The sequence below is a fragment of the Pistacia vera genome, unplaced genomic scaffold (genome assembly GCF_008641045.1).
Source record: "Pistacia vera cultivar Batoury unplaced genomic scaffold, PisVer_v2 Contig937, whole genome shotgun sequence".
Taxonomy (NCBI): Eukaryota; Viridiplantae; Streptophyta; class Magnoliopsida; order Sapindales; family Anacardiaceae; genus Pistacia; species Pistacia vera.
The window spans coordinates 41,209-63,345 of record NW_022196820.1 but is presented as its reverse complement, the minus strand read 5'-3'; the positions used below and the strand labels follow the sequence as shown (position 1 = coordinate 63,345).

The window sequence follows — 22,137 nt, the reverse complement described above, 5'->3', positions numbered from 1 at the left end:
ACTTAGCCTGAGAATGGGTTCGACTTTGTTTTTGAAGAAAGAATAGAAGATTGGAGATTGAAACTCTTTGGGTTCATCAATTAGGGTAGATTTTGTTCTCTTTTCTTTATTCCATCATGTTGAATTCTTTGTTTACAGTTTTTATTTTGATTTGCTTTAATTTTAGTATGAACTAACTCACTTTTGGGTTAGGGTTTTGATGTAATTGGGATTTTAATGTCTAATCAATAAATTGATGTTGCTTTTACATTCTATTGCATGGATTGTGTAATTACTCTTGTTTTTATTGAAATTACTTGTTGAGCATGATGAGACTGAGAAGTGAATAATGTATTAGCTTCTTAGGGTAATTGCCATTGTTTTATTGAATGCTAGAGATATGTTTGAGAATCAATGATATCAATTTAGGATTCCATTTAGCTTAACGGACTTGGAACTATTAACCTTCAATTTGTTGGTTGCGGAAGCTTAATAGGGATAAGTAGGAAAACATAGCCTGAGAGGGTATGTTTTACATGTTAGGGTTGATAATCCGTGGATTATACTGTTCTTATTAGACTTTTTTGTGGATTTCAGATACTTTTTAGTTCATTTTGACCTGAATTGCTACTTAATTCTTTATATTTTGTGTTTCAGGCTAAAAGGACATTTTATGCAAATAATGAGCGAATTGGAGTTTTTGGACTCAGAAGTGAGCGGATCTCAGAAGTTGGGAGAATTCTGAAGTAGAGTGGAGCACTATGAAGCTTGTTTCCATGAGGAGAGTGTCGAAGATCAAAAATTCAAGCAAAGAAGCAAGCGGAAGGCAATTCTATAAATTCAGAATTCCATATGAAGGTTCGTCGCAGCGAAAGGAGTTGCGCACGAGAGCATCTATTCTTACTTCGTCACCACGACGAGAATCCTTCTTTGCCGCAGCGAAGTCTGCAATTTCCAGTTTTTGTTAAAACGTACAGTTTCATTTTAGGTGGAGTCTTAGGTTTTGGGTGAGGTATAAAAGAGAAACTTAGCCATTTTTGTAAAGGTCGTTCGTTTTTAGGAGAGAGCAGCTATTTTCATTTTCTTAGGTTTAGTTTGGGCGAACTTTGATTGAAAAGGGTGAAGATTCGAGACTAAAACCAGTGGATTCGTCATTTGGGGAGATCTCTTGTCCTTTCTCTTGTTTTCATTATGTTAAACATTGGGTTTTTTGTTTCTTTTGTTTGTGTTGTTGATTTAGCTATGAACTAACCCATTTTGGGTTAGGGTTTTGATGTAATTCGAAATTCCATGGGTTAAGTAATTGATTGTTATTATTTTCATATGATTTTGCTTTGATTGTGTGATTATTCTGAATTTATTGTTTTTATGTGATGAACATGATGAGATTAAGAAATGAATCATGTTAAGCTTCTTGGGTAATCACCATTGTAGTATTGAATGCTAGAGATAGATTTGAGAATCAATGAAATCAGTCTAGGATTCTTTGTGCTTAATGAGCTTTGAACTATTAATCTTCATTTTGTTGGGTGCGGAAGTTTAATAAGGAAGAGTAAGGAAATATAGCCTGAGAAGGTATATTTTACACTTTAGAGAATTCGATTTACAATCAATGCATGTGAATATGGAATTAGTATAATCTTTAGGTTTAACCCATAGAGTCGGAATGAAGTCAAAACCCTACCCGTTTGTTTGAATCGATTGTATCCTTGTTTTAAATCTTGTTTTCATAGTTTACTTTTAAGTTAGCAAATTCTGTTTTAGTTTTAGTCTAAATTTCTCCCATTAATCCAAACGAGTTTGATTGCTCCAACTTGAAAACGGTAGAAAACTTAGTGCTTAGCAAACAATCCTTGCAGGAACAATACTTGCTCATCACTTTATTACTTTGTTTGACTAGTATACTTGCTATTTTTGCATGTTGTAGTAACAACGCATCAAGTTTTTGGCGCCATTGCCGGGGATTGATTTTTATGTTAACATTGAGTTTTTCTTTAGTTAGCTAGATTGGAGTTTTAATTTTTGTTTTTATCATTTTTCAGTTTTACTTTTGTTTTTATTTTTCAGTTGGTTTGTGATATCACTTTCTTTTGCTCTTGCTGTGTAGTTTATGCGAAGAGCAAGACGTCAGCCAGTGGTTCCTGTTGATCCTGAGATTGAGAGAACCGCCAAAAGACTTAACAGAGAGAAAAGAGAACGAGAGGCTACAGTGGTTGAACCAGAGGTCATAGCGGTTGAAATGGCAGAAACCAGAACACTTAGGGAATTCTCAGTTCCCACAGTTGATGGTAGTTGTTCGAGCATTACAAGACCAGTGATCCAAGCCAACACTTTTGAAATAAAGCCGGCAATCATCCAAATAATCCAACAGTCAGTAAGGTTTAATGGAGATTCGAAGGAAGATCCGAATCAGCATATTGCAAACTTTTTGGAAATTTGTGACACTTTCAAGTCCAACGGAGTGTCAGATGACGCCATCAGGTTGAGACTATTCCCATTCTCATTGGGGGATAAAGCTAAAGGATGGTTAACAGCACTACCATCGGGAACTATCACAACATGGAACGATCTAGCACAGAAGTTCATAACCAAATTCTTTCCTCCAGCAAAATCAGCAAAAAATGAGAAATGATATTACATCGTTTCTACAAGAAGAATTTGATTCATTGTATGAGGCTTGGGAGAGATACAAGGAACTGATGAGGAAATTTCCACACCATGGATTTGCCAATTTGGCTACAAGTCCAAACATTTTACAATGGATTGATAGGTAACGTGCAAACTATGGTGGATGCGGCATCGGGAGGAGCCTTGCAGAATAAGACACCGGAGGAGGCTTATGAGTTGCTTGAAGTCCTGGCAAGCAACAACCATCAAAGACCCAATGAGAGAGCAATACCAATAAAATCTATGGGTCTTTATGAAGTTGATGCATTCACGGCCATTTCAGCCCAACTCACGGCACTTCAGAAACAATTGGGAAATATGCAGGTAAACTCTATTCAAGCTCCTCAACTAACTTGTGATTTTTGTGCAGGTAGCCACGTGAGCAGTGAGTGTCAAGTGGGAAACACATTTGCTTCTTCATCTTCATCATCGGAGCAAGTTAACTACTTGGCAGGAAATCAGAGGCAACCAAACAATCCCTATTCCAACACATACAATCCGGGTTGGAGGAATCATACAAATCTGTCTTGGGGCAATCAGAACCAGCAAAATAATCAATGGAACCAAAGGGCATTGCCAAACAACCAAACAGAGGTGAACAACCAACAAGGAGACCCAAGAGTGACAAAATTGGAGGACATGTTTGGGAAGTTCATGCAAGAGACCACAGGTTTTATGAATGAGACGAGAACTAATTTCAGAAATCAAGGGGCATCCATTCGAAACTTGGAGGTACAGATAGGGCAGTTAGCTGAAAAGCTAAATGAGAGACCACAGGGGTCTATACCAAGCAACACAGTGACTAACCCACATGAGCAAGCAAATGCAATAATTTTGAGGAGTGGGACAGTTTTGGAAAAGGTGGAAAAATCAAGAGAAGAAAAAAAGCCACCAAGGGAAAATGAAGAATCTGATGAGGAAGTAGATGAAGAGATAGTTCCTGAAGAGAAACCATCTATTTCTAGGGAAGAAGAACAGAAACGGGAAGTGAGACAAAGACAAAGGAAAGAGAAATTTCCATTTCCCGAGATACCACCAAAATTGGCACATCACACTCCACCTGTGCCATTTCCTCAAAGACTAAAGAAAAAGAATCAGGATAAGCAGTTTTCCAAATTCATTGAGATATTTAGAAAATTGCATATTAAGATTCCTTTTGCAGATGCATTGCAACAAATGCCAAGCTATGCGAAATTTCTTAAGGAAATTTTATCAAACAAAGTGAAGTTAGAGGATGAGGAAACAGTGATGCTGACAGAGGAATGCAGTGCCATTCTCCAAAAAAAGCTACCCCCAAAGCTCAAAGATCCAGGGAGTTTTACTATTCCTTGCATTATAGGAGACATTACTTTTGATCGTGTCGTTGCAACTTGCAAATAGGTCCATAAAACATCCGAAGGGGATAGTGGAAGATGTGTTGGTAAAGGTGGATAAGATATTCTTTCCGGGAGATCTTTTTGTTTTGGACATGAAAAAGGATAAGGAAATTCCTCTTATTTTGGGCCGACCATTTTTTGCCACGGGAAGAGCACTTATAGATATGCAAGAAGGGAAGTTACTATTGAGAGTTCAAGATGAAACAGTAACTTTCAATGTCTTTGAGGCTACGAAGTTTCCATCTGAATTGGATTCATGTTTTAGTGTTAATGTGGTGGACAAACTAGTAGCAGAATCTATTAAAGAGAATACCCCACAATTACCTCTAGAAGCTTGTATTGCCAAATAAAAAACAGTTGAGGTACATGAGTCGGCGAGCAATGAATGTGCTAGATTATTGGAAGCACTTCAACCGATTGATGAGAGCCAAGATCTAGAATTTGAGGAATTTGTTTTTGAAAAAAAGAAGGAAAAGGAAAAAAATGAAGAACCTCCAAAGCTTGAGTTGAAACTTGTACCTTCCCACCTCAAATATGTGTATCTTAGGGAATCAGAGACCTTCCCAGTAATTATTAGTTCAAGTTTGAGCAAATTGGAAGAAAGGCGGTTGATTAGGGTGTTGAGGGAACACAGACTAGCAATTGGATGGACTATTTCGGATATTAGAGGCATCTCGCCATCATTTTGTATGCATAAGATACTTATGGAGGATGATATCAAGCCTAGGGTGCAACCACAACGAAGATTGAATCCTTCCATGAAGGAAGTGGTGAGAAATGAGGTGGTGAAACTCCTAGATGCAGGAATAATTTATCCTATTTTCGATAGTCCATGGGTTTGCCTGGTACAAGTGGTTCCGAAGAAAGGAGGTATCACGGTGATAAAGAATGAGAGTAATGAATTGATACCAACTAGGACGGTCACAGGCTGGAAAGTGTGCATTGATTACCAGAAATTGAATGAGGCTACAAGGAAGGATCATTTTCCACTTCCTTTCATTGATCAGATGTTGGAGAGGTTGGCAGAACATGCCTATTACTGTTTCTTGGACGGGTATTCAGGATATAATCAGATTGCCATTGCTCCTGAGGATCAAGAGAAGAAGACCTTCACTTGTCCATATGGCACCTTTGCTTATCGAAGGATGCCCTTTGGGTTATGCAATGCACCAGCCACATTTCAGAGATGCATGATGTCAATCTTTGGAGATATGGTGGAACGGTTTATAGAAGTCTTCATGGATGACTTCTCAGTTTTTGGTTCATCGTTTGATAATTGCTTAGCCAATCATTCTCTTGTTTTGCAGCGATGTAAAAAGACGAACTTGGTGCTCAATTGGGAGAAGTGTCACTTCATGGTCCAAGAGGGAATAGTGCTTAGTCATAGAATTTCAAAAGACGGAATAGAAGTAGATTGAGCAAAGATAGAAGTGATTGAGAAGCTGCCACCACCATCAAATGTTAAAGCAGTTTGAAGTTTCTTGGGGTATGCGGGGTTTTACAGACGATTCAGCAAGGATTTTTCTACGATTTCTAAACCCCTTTGCAATTTGTTGATTAAAGATGTTGCTTTTGATTTTAATAATGAATGCATGCATGCCTTTCTAACTCTAAAAAAATTATTAGTATCTGCACCTATTATTGCAGTTCCCGATTGGGGACTACCATTTGAATTGATATGCAATGCTAGTGATTTTGCTCTAGGAGTAGTGTTAGGACAGAGGAAAAACAAAGTGTTGCATGTAATTCAGTATGCTAGCAAAACACTCACTGATGCACAATTGAATTACACCACCACTAAAAAAGAATTGTTGGCTATGGTTTTTGCTTTTGACAAATTTCGTTCATATTTGTTAGGTGCAAAGGTGATGGTCTACATACACCATTCAGCACTCAAGCACCTATTAGCAATGCAAGAAGCGAAACCTTGGCTGATAAGATGGATCCTATTGCTTCAGGAGTTTGAGTTGGAAATTCAAGATAAGAAGGGGTCAAAAAATGTGGTGGCAGATCACTTGTCAAGGATTGAGAGACCAATCCAGGGAAATGAAGAGGAAATTCCAATTAGAGAAACATTTCCAGATGAGAAATTGATGAGAGTGGATGAAGCACCATGGTATGCAGATTTTGCGAATTATTTGTCATCGAGGGTGCTCCCAATTGGAAGTCACCAACAAAAGAGGAAATTCTTCTCATATTTGAAGTATTACTTTTGGGAAGAGCCATTTTTGTATAGATACTGTGCTGATCAAATGATACGTAGATGTGTCCCGGAAGAGGAAATGGAAAGCATTCTACGGCATTGTCACGAGAGGGAAGTGGGTGGCCATTTTGGAGGAGCTAGGACAACAGCCAAGGTTCTTCAATTTGGGTTTTATTGGCCAACCCTTTTTAAGGATTCTTTCCAGATAGTTCAGGAGTGCGACCAATGTCAACGGAGGGGTAATATTTCAAAAAGGGATGAGATGTCGTTGAACAACATCCTTGTGGTTGAGCTATTTGATGTGTGGGGGATTGACTTCATGGGTCCCTTCCCAAATTCTTTTGGGAACACATATATTTTGGTGGCGGTGGACTACGTATCGAAGTGGGTGGAAGCGACTGCATTGCCATCTAATGATGCTAGGGTAGTGGTTAATTTTGTAAGAAATAACATTTTCTCAATGTTTGGGGTACCACGGGCAATCATTAGTGATGGAGGATCCCATTTTTGCAATAGGCAATTGGATGCACTTTTGGGAAAGTATGGAGTGAAGCATAGAGTTGCAACACCTTACCATCCACAGACGAGCGGGCAAGTAGAACTGTCTAACAGAGAACTTAAGGGAATTTTAGAAAAGACAGTTAATGCATCTAGGAAGGATTGGTCACGGAAATTGGATAATGCATTATGGGCCTACCGAACTGCATTTAAGACTCCAATTGGTATATCTCCTTTTAGGATGGTATATGGGAAAGCATGTCACTTACCGGTAGAACTCGAGCATAAGGCATACTGGGCAGTCAAGCAGCTAAACATGGACTTAAGAGCTACTGGGGAGGAAAGGATGCTGACTTTGAATGAACTTGATGAGTTCCATCTCGAAGCATATGAGAATGCTCGAATTTACAAAGAGAAGACAAAAAGGTGGCATGACAAACATATCAGGAAGAAGAACTTTGAAGTGGGTCAGAAAGTGTTGTTGTTCAATTCTAGACTTAGGCTCTTCCCCGGAAAACTTAAGTCTAAATGGTCCGGACCATTCACAGTTACAAGAATTCACTCATATGGAGTGGTGGAAGTTTCACATGAAGAAAAGGGTACTTTTACAGTCAATGGATAGAGATTGAAGCCATACATTGATGGGGTGATGAGTTACAAGTTCATCCCGATCCGGCTTGACATTCCGACTTGAAGAATTGAGAGAATCGAGCTTTCAACTATAAACAAGTGCTCCTTGGGAGGCAACCCAAGTGTTTTGATTTATTTATCCTTGTTGATTGTTTTGTAGTTCTTTAGTTTTTGTTGATTTTGTTTATGAAGTTTAATTGGTATGTTTTGGATGTTTCAGATGAAATTGCAAATCAAGTTGGAAAACAAAATGTTCCAGTTTTCGCCGCGGCGAAGCAATTTTTGAATATCTTGGAAGGCGAAAGGTTCCAGACCTCGCCGCGGCGAAGATTGTTCTTCGCTACGACGCCATTCTCTCGGTAATTTTTCACCGCGGCGAAGGAAATATGGGCGAAATTGACCAAGGGAACTTCGCCACAGCGAAGACAATTCGTCACCGCAGTGCTGTACTCTCGGTAATTTTTCACCGTAGCTAAGAATTTGTCTTCACCGCGGCTAAACCTGGGTTGAAATTAGGGTTTGTGACGAAGAACTTTGCCACAACGAAGCTTGTTCTTCGCCGCGGCGAAAACTGCTGTGTATAAATATTCAACGCAACGCTTCATTTTTTGCGAACCTCTCAAACGCAGTTCAGAGAAAAATTTTCTAACATTCAATCCAGAGCTATGCCAGTGATTTCCAAGCAAATTTACTCACTCCTTAACCCTCCTAAACACCAAAACAACTCATTTCAACAACAATTTTTGCGAAAAATTCGCGAAATTTTTTAGTTCAAGAAATTTGGGGTTTTGCAATCTAGGCTGATTTTGGCTCAATTGGTGGCGAATACTCCTTAGTTTGGGTAAGATTTCACGGTCTCTAAGCTTTTTATCTCAAAAAAAATTCGAGTTTTGATTTGTAGATCTGAAAATTTTGATTGTTGGTTGAGTTGTGGAATTTTTGTGCTTGTGAGTGTTGATTTTGTTTGAGGAATGGTTGATTGTGCATTGTGTGATATTAAGGAGTCTGGGTTTTGAATTTTGGAGTGTTTGGTTGAATTTGGAAAAATCGTAGTTTGGGGGTCTAAGTGCGAATTTTTGGAAGTGTTGTCAATTTTTGCAGGATTGAATTGGTTGTCGTAGGACACTTAGGTTTGAATTTTTGGGTTGCATTGTTGAGTTGAAGTGTAGTTTTGAAGAAAATGCCACTCAAAGTCAAGGTACCATCCAAGGGCAAGGGAAAAGGAAAGAAAGTAGACGACCGGTTTGTAAGTAAAAAGGCTCGGAAAAACTATGAGGTAGCAGCCAAAAGGAAAGACAAGGGATTTATCTCTGAGCGTGGATTGACTGCAACCCAAGCTGATGAGTGAGGTCGAGGGAGAAGTTGGGAGGGCTTTATGAGTGAACCTGCACATGCGGCTGTGGAACCACTGGTGAAAGAGTTTTATGCCAACCTCCCTGAATGTGATGAGGGGGTTGTTTTTGTGAGGGGTACTGATGTGGTATTTACGGCAAAGGTCATCAATGATTTCTATGGCTTACCTCACATTGACTGGGATGAGTATGCGGATTTTAGAAAGACACAGTTTAAGGATGATATTATTCTTTCGGTCATTACAAAACCGGACACCACTTGGGAGGTTTCAAAAAAGGTCAAGAAGAGCATCAAGGGAGCTAAATTGGCACCGATGGCTCAGTTGTGGCAGTATTTTATCAGTGCAAGGATGATGCCAGAAACGCACTACAGTACAGTGACGTATGAGAAGGCACTTTTGTTGTATTCTATTGCCACAGGAAATAGAATGAATGTGGGACAAATTGTCCTGAACAACATTCAGCGTGCAGCCAAACCAGGGCAAGGCAGTTTTCCGTTCCCATATCTCATTACAGAGTTGTGCACTAAAGCGGGAATCGAGGTACAAGATGATGAGCCACTGATCCATGCTGCCCCAGTCCTCGACACAGCCTACTTTCGCAAACATCTTGAGCCTCAACCAGAAGAAGGGCCCAGATCAGGCACCAAGAGAAGGAGAACAACAACAGCTGCCACCGCATCCGGTTCAACAGTCCCAGTGAGAGAAATATGCAGAAGATGATGGGTAAGATGAAACGGATGGAGCGACGTCACAGGTGGCTGGCAGAGCAGACCAGGAAGACACACGAGCTGCAACTAAGCTACTACAACAAGCTCGGGATTGATACTTCAGAAACCAGTGGGAAGACTGGGATTCAAATGAATGGTTAGGCTCCGATTTAGAAGAGGATGACGCTAAGGAAGAGGAGGAGGCCGAAGAATGAGCACCTGTTTTAGTTTTCGTTATTTTTTTTTTTTTAGTTGTTTCTGTTTTTTCTTTCATTTCGAACATTGAACTCAGTTGATATTTTTTGTTTGGGATTGTTTTTGTTGTTTCATTCTTGTTTTAATTTCATAGTTAATGTAAAGACGAGATTAGGGTTGTAATATTTTCATATTAGTCAGTGAATTTTTCTAACACAGTGGACACCACAGTTTCAATTGTTTTTACAGATGTTTGGTGATGAAAAAGTCAAGGAACGGGGGTGCACACTGTTGAGCGGAACTTTAACTTCACAGATTAATCAGGGAATTATCTCGTACCTTTCTCTAGTTTGTTTTCTATTCCTAATTTGTGCATAATGTGACATTGGGGACAATGTCATCTTTCGTTTGGGGGTAGGAAAAATTTGAAAAAAAAATTATTTTTGTTTCAGTTACGTTTGTGTTTTTGTTGTGGTTGCCAATGATGAATTGCATAAGTCCATGATGAGACTAGGATTTTGGGATTTTATTGTTGAAAAATATTAAGCATTGCTTCAAGTTTATGTTTATTGACTGAATTTTGATTGAGGTTTGTTGAGTGGTTCAACCACCATTTTCATTTATTTCGGCATGCTTAGATTCATTTTATGTGGTTAGGTAAAGTTTGATAATGTTGGTGGGATTCTAGAACCTAGTAGAGAAGGCTTGAGGCAAAATTTTAGGAATAGACAATGTTGAAGAAATGATGTAGGCATTTTTCGAAACTTTGAGCCTTTCCAGTCGACCCATGAATGAATTTGTCCCTAGTCACCCATTTGAGCCTTAGAGATTTTCATTGCTTTATTTTCTTTGCAACAAAAAAAAAAAAAAAAAAAAAAAAAGAAAAGAAAAGAAAAGAAAATTGTTCAATCCAATTACCGTAAACACTTTATCATACCCTTAGGAGAATTTTGGGCCTAATGCAAACACAAAGAACGTGAAGAGTTGTGCGAACATACTAAAAGAACAGTTTGGGGGTTGTGAGAAGGGAAATAAGAATAAGAGAGGTAGTTAACCTCAATTCGAATGATTGTTATTATTTTCATAAAAAAAAAATAAAAAATAAAAAAAATTGGTTCAATTCAAAATCAGAAATAAGAAATATATAAGTTTGAGGGTTGTGAAATGGTTGACACTTTGATTGGTGGTTGAGAAGAAGTGGAGATAGATGTGACTTGTAGTGTTTGCATGAGGAAAACCGAGTTCTCTTACTTTGTTTATCCTATCCTTTTTCTTGGAATCCACTACCTGAGCCTAACGTTACAAGCTTGTAAAGACCTGTTGATTCTTAGCAATGTCTAGTCTACATTAGTGGAGAGTAGTTTGATATTTAGGCTTATGGAGTCTGCCACCATTTGATAAACTTTTCATTTCTATATAAAATAATCTGGGAAGTTGGAATGTGGATTGAAGTAGGGATCACCTACTCGGTGGACTGATTGAGGAAGACAGTCGATGTAGCTTAAAACTTCTTGGAGTGTTGAACATTTTCTAATAATAATTTTTCAACAAGCTTTGAGACTTGTGTAATTTCTAGCCAATTCGTATGTTGAGTTTGAGTCTAATTTGTGTTTGTTCATTTTTCAGTTTTGTTGTGTTGTGTTTTGTGTTTTTGGTTATTTGTTGTTTTTCTTTCTTTGAGTTTTGTACCTGATGCTCGAGGACGAGCATGTCTTTAGTTTGGGGGTATTTGATAATCCGTGGATTGTACTGTTTTTATTGGACTTTTTAGTCGGATTTCAGATACTTCTTAGTTCATTTTGACCTGAATTGCTACTTAATTCTTTATATTTTGTGTTTCAGGCTAAAATAGACATTTTATGCAAATAATGAGCGAATTGGAGTTTTTGGACTCAGAAGTGAGCGGATCTCAGAAGTTGGGAGAATTCTAAAGCAGAGTGGAGCACTATGAAGCTTGTTTCCATGAGGAGAGCGTCGAAGATCAAAAATTCAAGCAAAGAAGCAAGTAGAGGGTAATTCTGTAAATTCAGAATTCCACATAAAGGTTCGCCGCAGCGAAAGGAGTTGCGGACGAGAGCATCTATTCTTACTTCGTCACCACGACGAGAATCCTTCTTCGCCGCAGCGAAGTCTGCAATTTCCAGTTTTTGTTAAAACGCACAGTTTCATTTTAGGTGGAGTCTTAGGTTTTTGGGCGAGGTATAAAAGAGAAACTTTGCCATTTTTGTAAAGGTCGTTCGTTTTTAGGAGAGAGCAGCTATTTTCATTTTCTTAGGTTTAGTTTGGGCGAACTTTGATTGAAAAGGGTGAAGATTCGAGACTAAAACCAGTGGATTCGTCATTTGGGGAAATCTCTTGTCCTTTCTCTTGTTTTCATTATGTTAAACATTGGGTTTTTCGTTTCTTTTGTTTGTGTTGTTGATTTAGCTATGAACTAACCCATTTTGGGTTAGGGTTTTGATGTAATTTGGAATTCCATGGGTTAAGTAATTGATTGTTATTATTTTCATATGATTTTGCTTTGATTGTGTGATTATTCTGAATTTATTGTTTTTATGTGATGAACATGATGAGATTAAGAAATGAATCGTGTTAAGCTTCTTGGGTAATCACCATTATAGTATTGAATGCTAGAGATAGATTTGAGAATCAATTAAATCAATCTACGATTCTTTGTGCTTAATGAGCTTTGAACTATTAATCTTCATTTTGTTGGGTGCGGAAGTTTAATAGGGAAGAGTAAGGAAATATAGCCTGAGAAGGTATATTTTACACTTTAGAGAATTCGATTTATAATCAATGCATGTGAATATGGAATTAGTATAATCCTTAGGTTTAACCCATAGAGTCTGAATGAAGTCAAAGTCAAAATCCTACCTGTTTGTTTGAATCGATTGTATCCTTGTTTTAAATCTTGTTTTCATAGTTTACTTTTAAGTTAGCAAATTATGTTTTAGTTTTAGTCTAAATTTCTCCCATTAATCCAAACGAGTTCGATTGCTCCAACTTGAAAACAGTAGAAAACTTAGTGCTTAGCAAACAATCCTCGTGGGAATGATACTCACTCATCACTTTATTACTTTGTACGACTAGTATACTTGCTATTTTTGCATGTTGTAGTAACAACGCATCAAGGGTGTCCGATTTATAATGCGTGCATGTGAATGTAGAAGTAACAGAATTTGTAGATTAATTCGTAAAATCCTAGTGAAGTCAAAACCCTAACCGCTTTGTCTTAATTGATATTTTTTCTTGAATTAATATTGTTTGCATTATTTAGATTTTAAATTACGTAGTGAGTTTTGTTTTAATCTTAGCTTAATTGTCTCCCGCAATTCCAAACATCTTTCGGTTTCTCCAGCTTGATAAACAACTAGGAAAATCAGTGCTTAACACGCAATCCTCGTGGGAATGATACTCTACTTATCACCTTATTGCTTTTTATGGCTAGTGCACTTGTTACACATTGCATGTTGTAATTTCAACACATCAAGTTTTTGGCGCCATTGCGGGGGATTGATTTGGTGTTACTATTGTATTTTTCTGGTTTTAGCTAGATTGGAGTTTAATTTTAGTTTTAATTGTTTTATAGTTTAATTTTTCTGTTCTTTTCTGTTAGCTTGTGATCTCACGTTTTCTTTCTTTCTGTGTAGTTTATGCAAAGAGCTAGACATCATCCAGTGGTTCCTATTGATGTTTAATTTTGCTGTTCTTTTCTGTTAGCTTGTGATCTCACGTTTTCTTTCTTTCTGTGTAGATTATGCGAATAGCTAGACGTCATCCAGTGGTTCCTATTGATGCAAAGATTGAAAGAACCGCAAGAAGACTTAACAGAGAAAGAAGAGAACAAGAGGCAATAGTCATTGAGATGGCGGAAAACAGAACATTGAGGGAATTTTCAGTGCCCTCGATTGATGGTAGTGGTCCAAGTATAACTAGGCCACCGATGCAAGCCAACAACTTTGAAATAAAGTCGGCAATCATCCAGATGATCCAATAGTCGGTACAATTTAAAAGAGATCTGAAGGAAGATCCAAATTCACATATTGCAAATTTCTTGGAGATCTGCGATACCTTCAAGTCAAATAGAGTGTTAGATGATGCCATCAAATTAAGATTATTTCCTTTTTCATTAAGGGATAAAGCAAAGGGATGGTTAATGGCACTACCAGCAGGAACAATCACAACTTGGAATGAATTGGCACAGAAGTTCTTGACTAAATACTTCCCTTCAGCGAAATCAGCAAAGATGAGAAATGATATCACATCATTTCTATAGGAAGAGAATGAATCACTTTATGAAGCTTGGGAAAGATATAAGGAACTGCTGAGAAAGTGTCCACACCATAGTTTGCCAGTTTGGATTCATGTCCAAACGTTCTATAATGGGTTAATGATAAATGTGCAAACAATGGTAGATGTAGCAGCTAGAGGAGCATTGCAAAACAAGACACCTGAAGAAGCTTATGAGTTACTTGAAGTCCTGGCAAGTAACAACTATCAGAGACCCAATGAGAGAATGCAGTCGAAGAAGTCTATGGGTATTCATGAAGTTGATGCTTACACAGCCATTTCAGCCCAACTTACAGCACTTCAGAAGCAATTAGAAAGTATGCAAGTAAATTCTATTCAAACACCTCAAATGACATGTGATTTTTGTGCAGGCAACCATGCGAGCAATGAATGTCAAGTGGGGAACACCTTTGCTTCAGCTTCATCATCATTAGAACAAGTCAACTCTTTGGCAGGGAATCAGAGACAACAGAACAATCCTTTCTCCAACACGTGCAATCTTGGTTGGAGGAATCATCCAAACTTGTCTTGGGGCAATCAGTATCAATAGAAGAACCAATGGAATCAAAGAACAATGCCAAACAATCAAGTGGGGGTGAATAATCAACCAGGGGATCAAAGATTGTCAAAATTGGAGGATATGTTCGGGAAATTCATGCAAGAGACTACAAGTTTCATGAGTGAGACGAGGGCAAATTTCAAAAATCAAGGGCGTCCATTCGAAACTTGGAGGTACAAGTGAGGCAAATAGCCGAAAAGCTGAATGAGTGACCATAGGGTTCCCTACCAAGCAACACAGTGACAAATCCATGAGAACAAGTGAATACAATAACTTTAAGAAGTGGAATAGTGTTGGAAGAGGTTGAACAAAAAGGGAAGGATGAGAACCCACTAAGTAAAGTAAAGGAAGAATCCGATGAACAAATCGAGGAAGAAATCGTGGTTGAAGAAAACCCAACTAGTTCCAAAGAAGAAGAACCAAAGAGGGAAGACAGGCCAAGGCAAAAGAAAGAAAAATTACCATTTCCTAAGATACCACTGGAGTTGGCACATCATACCCGTCCTGTGCCTTTTCCCTAGAGGCTCAGAAAGGAAAATCAGGATAAGTAGTTCACAAAATTTCTTGATGTATTTAAAAAACTGCATATTAACATTCCTTTTGTAGATGCCTTGCAGTAGATGTCAAGCTACGCAAAATTCCTCAAGGAAATACTATCAAATAAAAGGAAGTTGAAAGAGGAGGAAACAGTGATGCTTACAGAAGAGTGTAGTGCCATTCTACAGAAAAAGCTGCCAGCAAAACTCAAAGATCTAGGGGAGTTTCACTATCCCTTGTGTTATAGGAGATATTACATTTGATAGAGTTTTATGTGATCTAGGTGCAAGCATTAATCTAATGCCTTTTTCTGTTTTCAGAAGACTAAGAATTGGTGAAGTGAAGCCAACGACCATATCTTTACAGCTTGCAGATAGATCCATCAAGCATCTGAGGGGCATAGTTGAAGATGTATTGGTTAAGGTGGACAAAGTCATCTTTCCTGCAGACTTTGTCGTGTTGGATATGGAAGAAGACAAGGAAATGCCTCTCATCTTGGGGCGAATATTTCTTGCCACCGGAAGAGCCCTAATTGATGTGCAAGAAGGAAAATTGCTTTTAAGGGTCCAAGATGAAACGGTAACATTCAATGTCTTTGAGGCCATGAAATTTCCATTAGAGTCAGATTCATGCTTTAGTGTAGACTGGGTGGATAGACTAGTAGCAGATGCTATCAAAGAGAACACCCCTCAACTACCTTTAGAAGCTTGCATTACCCAATCAAAAACAACAGAGGTAGATGAGCTGACGAAGAATGAGTGTGCTAGGCTTTTGGAAGCACTTCAACCGATAAACGCAAGCCAAGATCCAGAATTTGGAGATTTTGATATTAAAAAAGAGAAGAAAAAGGCAAGAACGGAAGAACCTCCAAAACTTGAATTGAAGCCTTTACCTTCTCACCTCAAATATGTATATCTTGGTGAATCAGAAACCTTTCCAGCGATCATCAATGCAAGGCTGAGTAAATTGGAGAAAGAGCGGTTGATTCGGGTGTTAAAGGAGCATAAATCAGCAATTGGATGGACCATATCGAACATTAGAGGCATCTCTCCATCTTTTTATATACACAAGATACTCATGGAAGATGATGTCAAGCCTACGATCCAGTGGCAATGGAGATTGAATCCTTCTATGAAGGAAGTGGTGAGAAAGGAAGTGGTGAAACTTTTAGATGCAGGCATAATCTACCATATTTCAGATAGTCCATGGGTGAGCCCGGTGCAAGTGGTTCCAAAGAAAGGAGATATCACGGTAAGAATGTAACGCCCACATGACTGTACGTAGCTTAATTATGCTTGTTTGCCCTTAGTTATGTTTGTATGCTCTTAGTGTTGCTTGGTTGCCCTTAGTTTTGCTGGTTTTAAGGTGGAAGATTGGCGAATTTGGGAATTGCAAGTTTCGCCACGGCAACGTATGCTCTGGAATTTTTCGTCGAGGCAAAGAAAAAGCTTCGTCGGGGCAAAAAGCTGGCTGGAATTCTTGAGAAAATTCTAGAGAAATTTCCTTAAGGGAAAAATGACCATTCTACCCCTAATTAGTTGAAAATGTGGGGAGTGAAAAGTAAGGAAATTTTATGGAGAATGCAATGGTGATGAGGGCATTTTTGTAATTGACTAAAGGACAAAGATGAAATTTCTAAGAAAGTGTAAGGACAAAATGGGAAGGTATGAATATTAATATGAGATATTAAGGGTTCAAGCACACAAACCCTACCATTCTCTACACCCCACACGCCACTTTCATTCTCAATTCTCTCAATCTCTTCATCAAATTTCCAAGGAAAATTAGAGGGCTTTTGGTTGGATTTTGGTAGAGATTTAATCCTAAGCATCCAAAGGGTTTTAGAGAAAGAACAAATTTACCAAAGAAAGAGAGATTCTAGTGGAAGTACTCAAGTTTAAGGTAAGTAAATCCAACCCTAACCCTTGATTGAGCAATAAAAGTGTAGAGATTTTCTTATATGAATATATATGCTTGAGATTGGTTGTTGGAATGGTTGAGGAATTTGATGATTAATGATTGGACTTCCACCATGAGAAGTGGTGGTTGTATTGATAAAAATTGATTGAGGATTGGGTGAGTTGAGAAAGAATTTAAGGAAAATTATGGAGTATATTATCCTGGCCAGGTTTTATATTGAATTTAGGGAGCTAAGCTCCAATATATTGGTGGTTTGAGAAAGAAGTAGAAGTATAGCTAAATTAGAATTTGAGTATGCATGCATTATGTTTGATGAAATGTCCAAGAGAAGTGTATGTGTGAGTGTATTTATTTGTGATCTTGATATGAGCTTGTAGATGATAGAGAAAGACTTATTTTTATGCTACATGGCATACTTGCATTAAATATTTGCATTTAAAAAGAATAATAAGCATGAATCATCTACTTGCAAACATATGCATATGTATGAGAACTTAAAGAATAAAGAGAAAGAAAGAAAAGCACTAAAGAACAAAGAGAAAGAAAGAAAAGTGCTAAAGAAAAGAAAAAAAAGGTTGTTGTGATGGGGAACTCGTGGGTGATAAGAAGAAGAATATTCCCACACGCATGCCGCCTTCAGTGAGCGGCCTAAGAATAAGAAGAAGAATTTGTATGGCCCGTAAGAGTGTGTGTGGATGAGGGCTGTACCCAGAAAAATATACCTACATGCACGCCGCTTCTAACGAGTGGCCTAAAAAGAAAAAGAATTCGTACAATCCGTAAGAATGCATGTAGATGAGGACTGTATTCACTCACATGGCCAAGGTTCCAAATCCATGCATCAACTGAGTCCGATCGGCAAAGAATAAGAAAGAATAAGAAAAGAAGAAGAAAGAAAAGAAACAATAAAACAAAATAAGAAATAGAAATAGAAAAGTGAAAAGAAAATGCATCTCTATGCATTTGTGCATTTGCATCACACTTATGCATGATACCATGATTTCTATCATGGGTAGTGAGAAATTCAGAAAGAACTAGAAAGAAAGAACAAAGAAAGTGAGAACAAAAAAACAGTGAGAAATAGAGATAAGAATAGAGAAAGAACAGAGAAGAGTAATGTAAGGAAAGAAACTCAGAATGTGAGCAACGCAAAGAGAAGGCTAGTGTAGCGGATTTACTTACTGAGCAATTAGTGCTCACTCCGTTGATTTCTTTGTTTTTGCAAAAAATAGGCGAGAAGCGGTCGGATGGACGTCGAGAAGCGGAGGGAAATGGCACCACTGTCTACTATTTTTGAGCTTATGTACATGAGACTTTTATTAATGTAAAGAATTTTATATATAAAGTAAAGAAATTTTTAGGCCCATTATCTTTTATTTATATGCTTATGTGTTTTTGTCGTATTATATTTCCCAAGTATTTTAGCTAGGAAGAGTCATTACAAATAAAGAATGATAGCAATGAATTGATGCCAACTAGGACAGTCACGGGTTGGAGGGTGTGCATCGATTACAGAAAACTGAATGAAGCAACAAGGAAGGATCCTTTTCCACTTCCTTTCATCGATCAAATGTTGGAAAGATTGGTGGGGCATGCTTATTATTGTTTCTTGGATGGCTTTTTAGGGTATAATTAGATTACCATTGCTCTTGAAGATCAAGAGAATACGACATTCACTTGTCCTTATGGCACCTTTGCATACAAAAGGATGCCTTTTGGGTTGTGTAATGCACCAGCCACATTCCAGCGATGCATGATGTCAATTTTTGGTGACATAGTGGAGCGATTCATAGAAGTCTTCATGGATGACTTCTCTATTTTCAGTTCTTCTTTTGATAATTGCTTGTCTAACCTCTAATTTGTTTTGCAGTGATGTCAAGATACAAATTTGGTGCTCAACTGAGAGAAATGTCACTTCATGGTTTAAGAAGGAATAGTACTCAGTCATCGAATTTCAAAGGATGGCATTGAAATGGATCGAGCCAAAACAGAAGTGATTGAGAAGCTGCCACCACCTGCAAACGTTAAGGTAGTCCGAAGTTTCCTGGGGCATACGGAGTTCTATAGACGGTTTATCAAGGATTTCTCTAAAATTTCTAAACCCCTTTGCAATTTACTGATTAAGGATGTCTCTTTTGATTTTGATGATGAATGCATGCATGCTTTTCAAACTCTTAAGAATTTATTAGTGTCTGCACCCATTATTGTAGTTCCCAATTGGGAACTACATTTTGAATTGATGTGTGATGCTAGTGATTTTGCATTAGGAGTAGTTTTAGGACAAAGGAAGAACAAAGTTTTTCATGTAATTCAGTATGCTAGCAAGACACTAACCGATGCACAGTTGAATTACACCACTACTGAAAAAAGACTGTTAGCCATTGTTTTTGCATTTGACAAATTTTGCTCTTATTTGCTAGGTGCTAAGGTGATAGTCTACACAGATCATTCAGCGCTCAAGCATCTATTGGCAAAGCAAGAAGCAAAACCAAGGCTAATAAGATGGATCCTACTACTGCAAGAGTTTGAATTGGAGATCCGAGATAAAAAGAGGTCAGAAAATGTGGTGGCAGATCATCTATCAAGGATTGAATGACCAAACCAGGGAAGTGAAGAGGAAACTCAAATCAAGGAGACATTCTCGGATGAGAAACTGATGAGAGTTGAAGAAGCACCTTGGTATGTAGATATTGCAAATTATTTATCATCGAGAGTGCTCCCAAATTGCATGACATTCCAGCAGAAGAGGAAATTTTTCTCTGACTTGAATTTTTATTTCCGAGAAGAACCATTTCTGTATAAACATTGTGCAGATCAGATGATACGTAGGTGTGTCCCAGAAAAGGAGATAAAGAGTATTTTAAGGCATTGCCATGAGAAGGAAGTGGGTGATCATTTTGGAAGGACTGGGACAGCGGCCAAGGTCCTTCAATCTAGATTTTGTTGGCCAACTCTATTCAAGGATGCTTTCCGGGTAGTTCAGGAATTTGATCAATATCAACGAAGTGGAAATATTTCAAAGAGAGATAAGATGTCGTTGAATAACATTCTGGTTGTTGAACTTTTTGATGTGTGGGGGATTGACTTCATGGGCCCTTTCCCAAATTCTTATGGAAATATGTACATCTTGGTGGCTGTGGACTATGTGTCGAAATGGGTGGAAGCAGTGGCATTACCATCCAATGATGCCAAAGTATTGGTTAACTTTGTGAAGAAGAACATTTTCTCAAGATTTGGAGTACCATGGGCAATCATCGTGATAGGGGATCTCATTTTTGCAATAGGTAATTTGATGCTCTTTTGGGAAAATACGGAGTGAAACATAGAGTGGCCAGATCAGACCATCCTCAGACCAATGGGCAAGTGGAACTGTCAAACAGATAGTTGAAAAGAGTTTTAGAGAAGACAGTTAATGCGTCTAGGAAGGACTGGTCATGAAAGTTAGATGATGCATTATAGGCATACAGTACTGCATTCAAGACTCCAATTGGTATGTCTCCATTCCGGTTGGTATATGGGAAGGCATGTCACTTGCCGATGGAACTCGAGCATAAGGCATAGTGGGCAGTCAAACAGGTAAACATGGATTTACAAGCTATTGGGGAGGAAAGGACGCTGAAATTGAATGAATTTGACGAGTTTCTTCATGAAGCTTATGAGAATGCCCGTATTTACAAAGAAAAGACCAAGATGTGGCATGACAAGCATATCACGAAAAAAAACTTTGAAATGGGTCAGAAAGTTTTGGTGTACAATTCTAGACTTAGGCTCTTTCCTGGAAAATTTAAGTCTAGATGGTCCGAACCCTTCATAGTCACGGAAGTCTACCCATACGGGGCTATGGAGATTTCACATGAAGAAAATAGGACATTTAAGGTTAATGGGCAGCGATTGAAGCCATACATTGATGGGGCGTTGAGTTGCAAGTCACTACCCATCAAACTCGACATTTCGGAATGAGGACTTGAGAAAGAAGTATAAACAAACGCTTCTTGGGAGGCAACCCAAGTGTTCTAATTTTTTTTAAGTTGTTTTAAATTTGTTTATATGTTTTATGACTTAGGAAATAGTTTAATTTCGTTTGTTTTTGGTGTTTCAGGTGGATAATCAAAATGTGGCAAGTATTGGAAGTCCCTAGATTTCGTCGCGGTGAAGTTTATTCTTTGCTGTGGTGTTGTACACACTACCCAAAATTAGACTTAATGGAATTCCAGATTTTGCCGCGGCGTTGTACTTACTGCCAAAGTTCGCCGCAGGATCGAGTGTATCGCACAATTGAATCAAGAACTTCGCCGCGGTGAAGTCTACTTTCTATATAAACTCGCAATGACTTTTCATTTTTTGCGAAAACTTCCAAGCACCTCTAAGAACCAAACACTTCCACCTTCAATCCAGAGAGTTTCCAGTGAATTTTCTTCCCACTACTCGACTCCTTAACCCTCAAAAAAACTAAATCACCTCACTTTTTCAAAGATTTTGCAAAGTATTGAAGAAAAGTTTGGAAACCCTAGGTTTTCCAAAACTTGGGGATCTTTCGAGTTGGGCAGAAATTGGAGAAATTGGTGGTGAATTCGTCGTGGGTGTAGTAAGATTTCAAGTCCTCTAGCCTTAAATTTGGTCAATTGCGATTTTTAATGCTTTAAGTTTGAGAAATTGATTGAATCTCGTGAGTTGTGGATTTTGATGCGAATTGTGGAGTGATCTTGATTTAAAAAGTGTTGATTTTGATTTGTTTTGTGTTGAGGAAGTTGGGTTTTTTATTTTGAAGTGGCTTGATTGAGTTTGGAAGAGTGGTGATTTTGGGGTGTAAGTGTAATTTTTGAAACCTGTGTGTGAATTGAGGCGTGATTGTGGTTTGTAGAAAGTGTGCTTTAGTGTTGAATTTTGGGAGTTGAATTACTCAATTTTAGGGGTAGATTTGGGTGATCACTATTGAAAACTGAAATGCCGCTCAAAACGGTTCCCAGGGGTAAAGGAAAACAAGTCGACAATAGGTTTGTGAATGAGAAGGCTAGGCAGCGTTACGAAGGAGCAATTAAGAGAAAAGACAAAGGTTTTATTGCCGAGAGAGGATTGACCACCGTCCATAGAGAAGATTGGAATTGAGGGAGAGGTTGGGATATCTTTCTACGTGAACCGGAGCACTTAGCAATAGAGCCAATAGTAAGAGAATTTTATGCCAACTTCGCTGAGTGTGAGCCCGGGCATGTTTATGTGAG

At 38.2% G+C, this 22,137-nt stretch overlaps 2 non-coding genes across 2 annotated transcripts; both read right to left on the bottom strand.

Annotated features, from left to right (window-relative positions):
* Nucleotides 1–2,597: 2,597 nt before the first annotated feature.
* Nucleotides 2,598–2,704, bottom strand: LOC116120478. Its single transcript, XR_004126553.1, has one exon. It is a non-coding gene; the product is annotated as a small nucleolar RNA R71 (small nucleolar RNA).
* Nucleotides 2,705–13,855: 11,151 nt separating this feature from the next.
* Nucleotides 13,856–13,962, bottom strand: LOC116120480. The gene has a single exon (XR_004126555.1). It is a non-coding gene; the product is annotated as a small nucleolar RNA R71 (small nucleolar RNA).
* Between the last annotated feature and the right edge of the window lie 8,175 nt (nucleotides 13,963–22,137).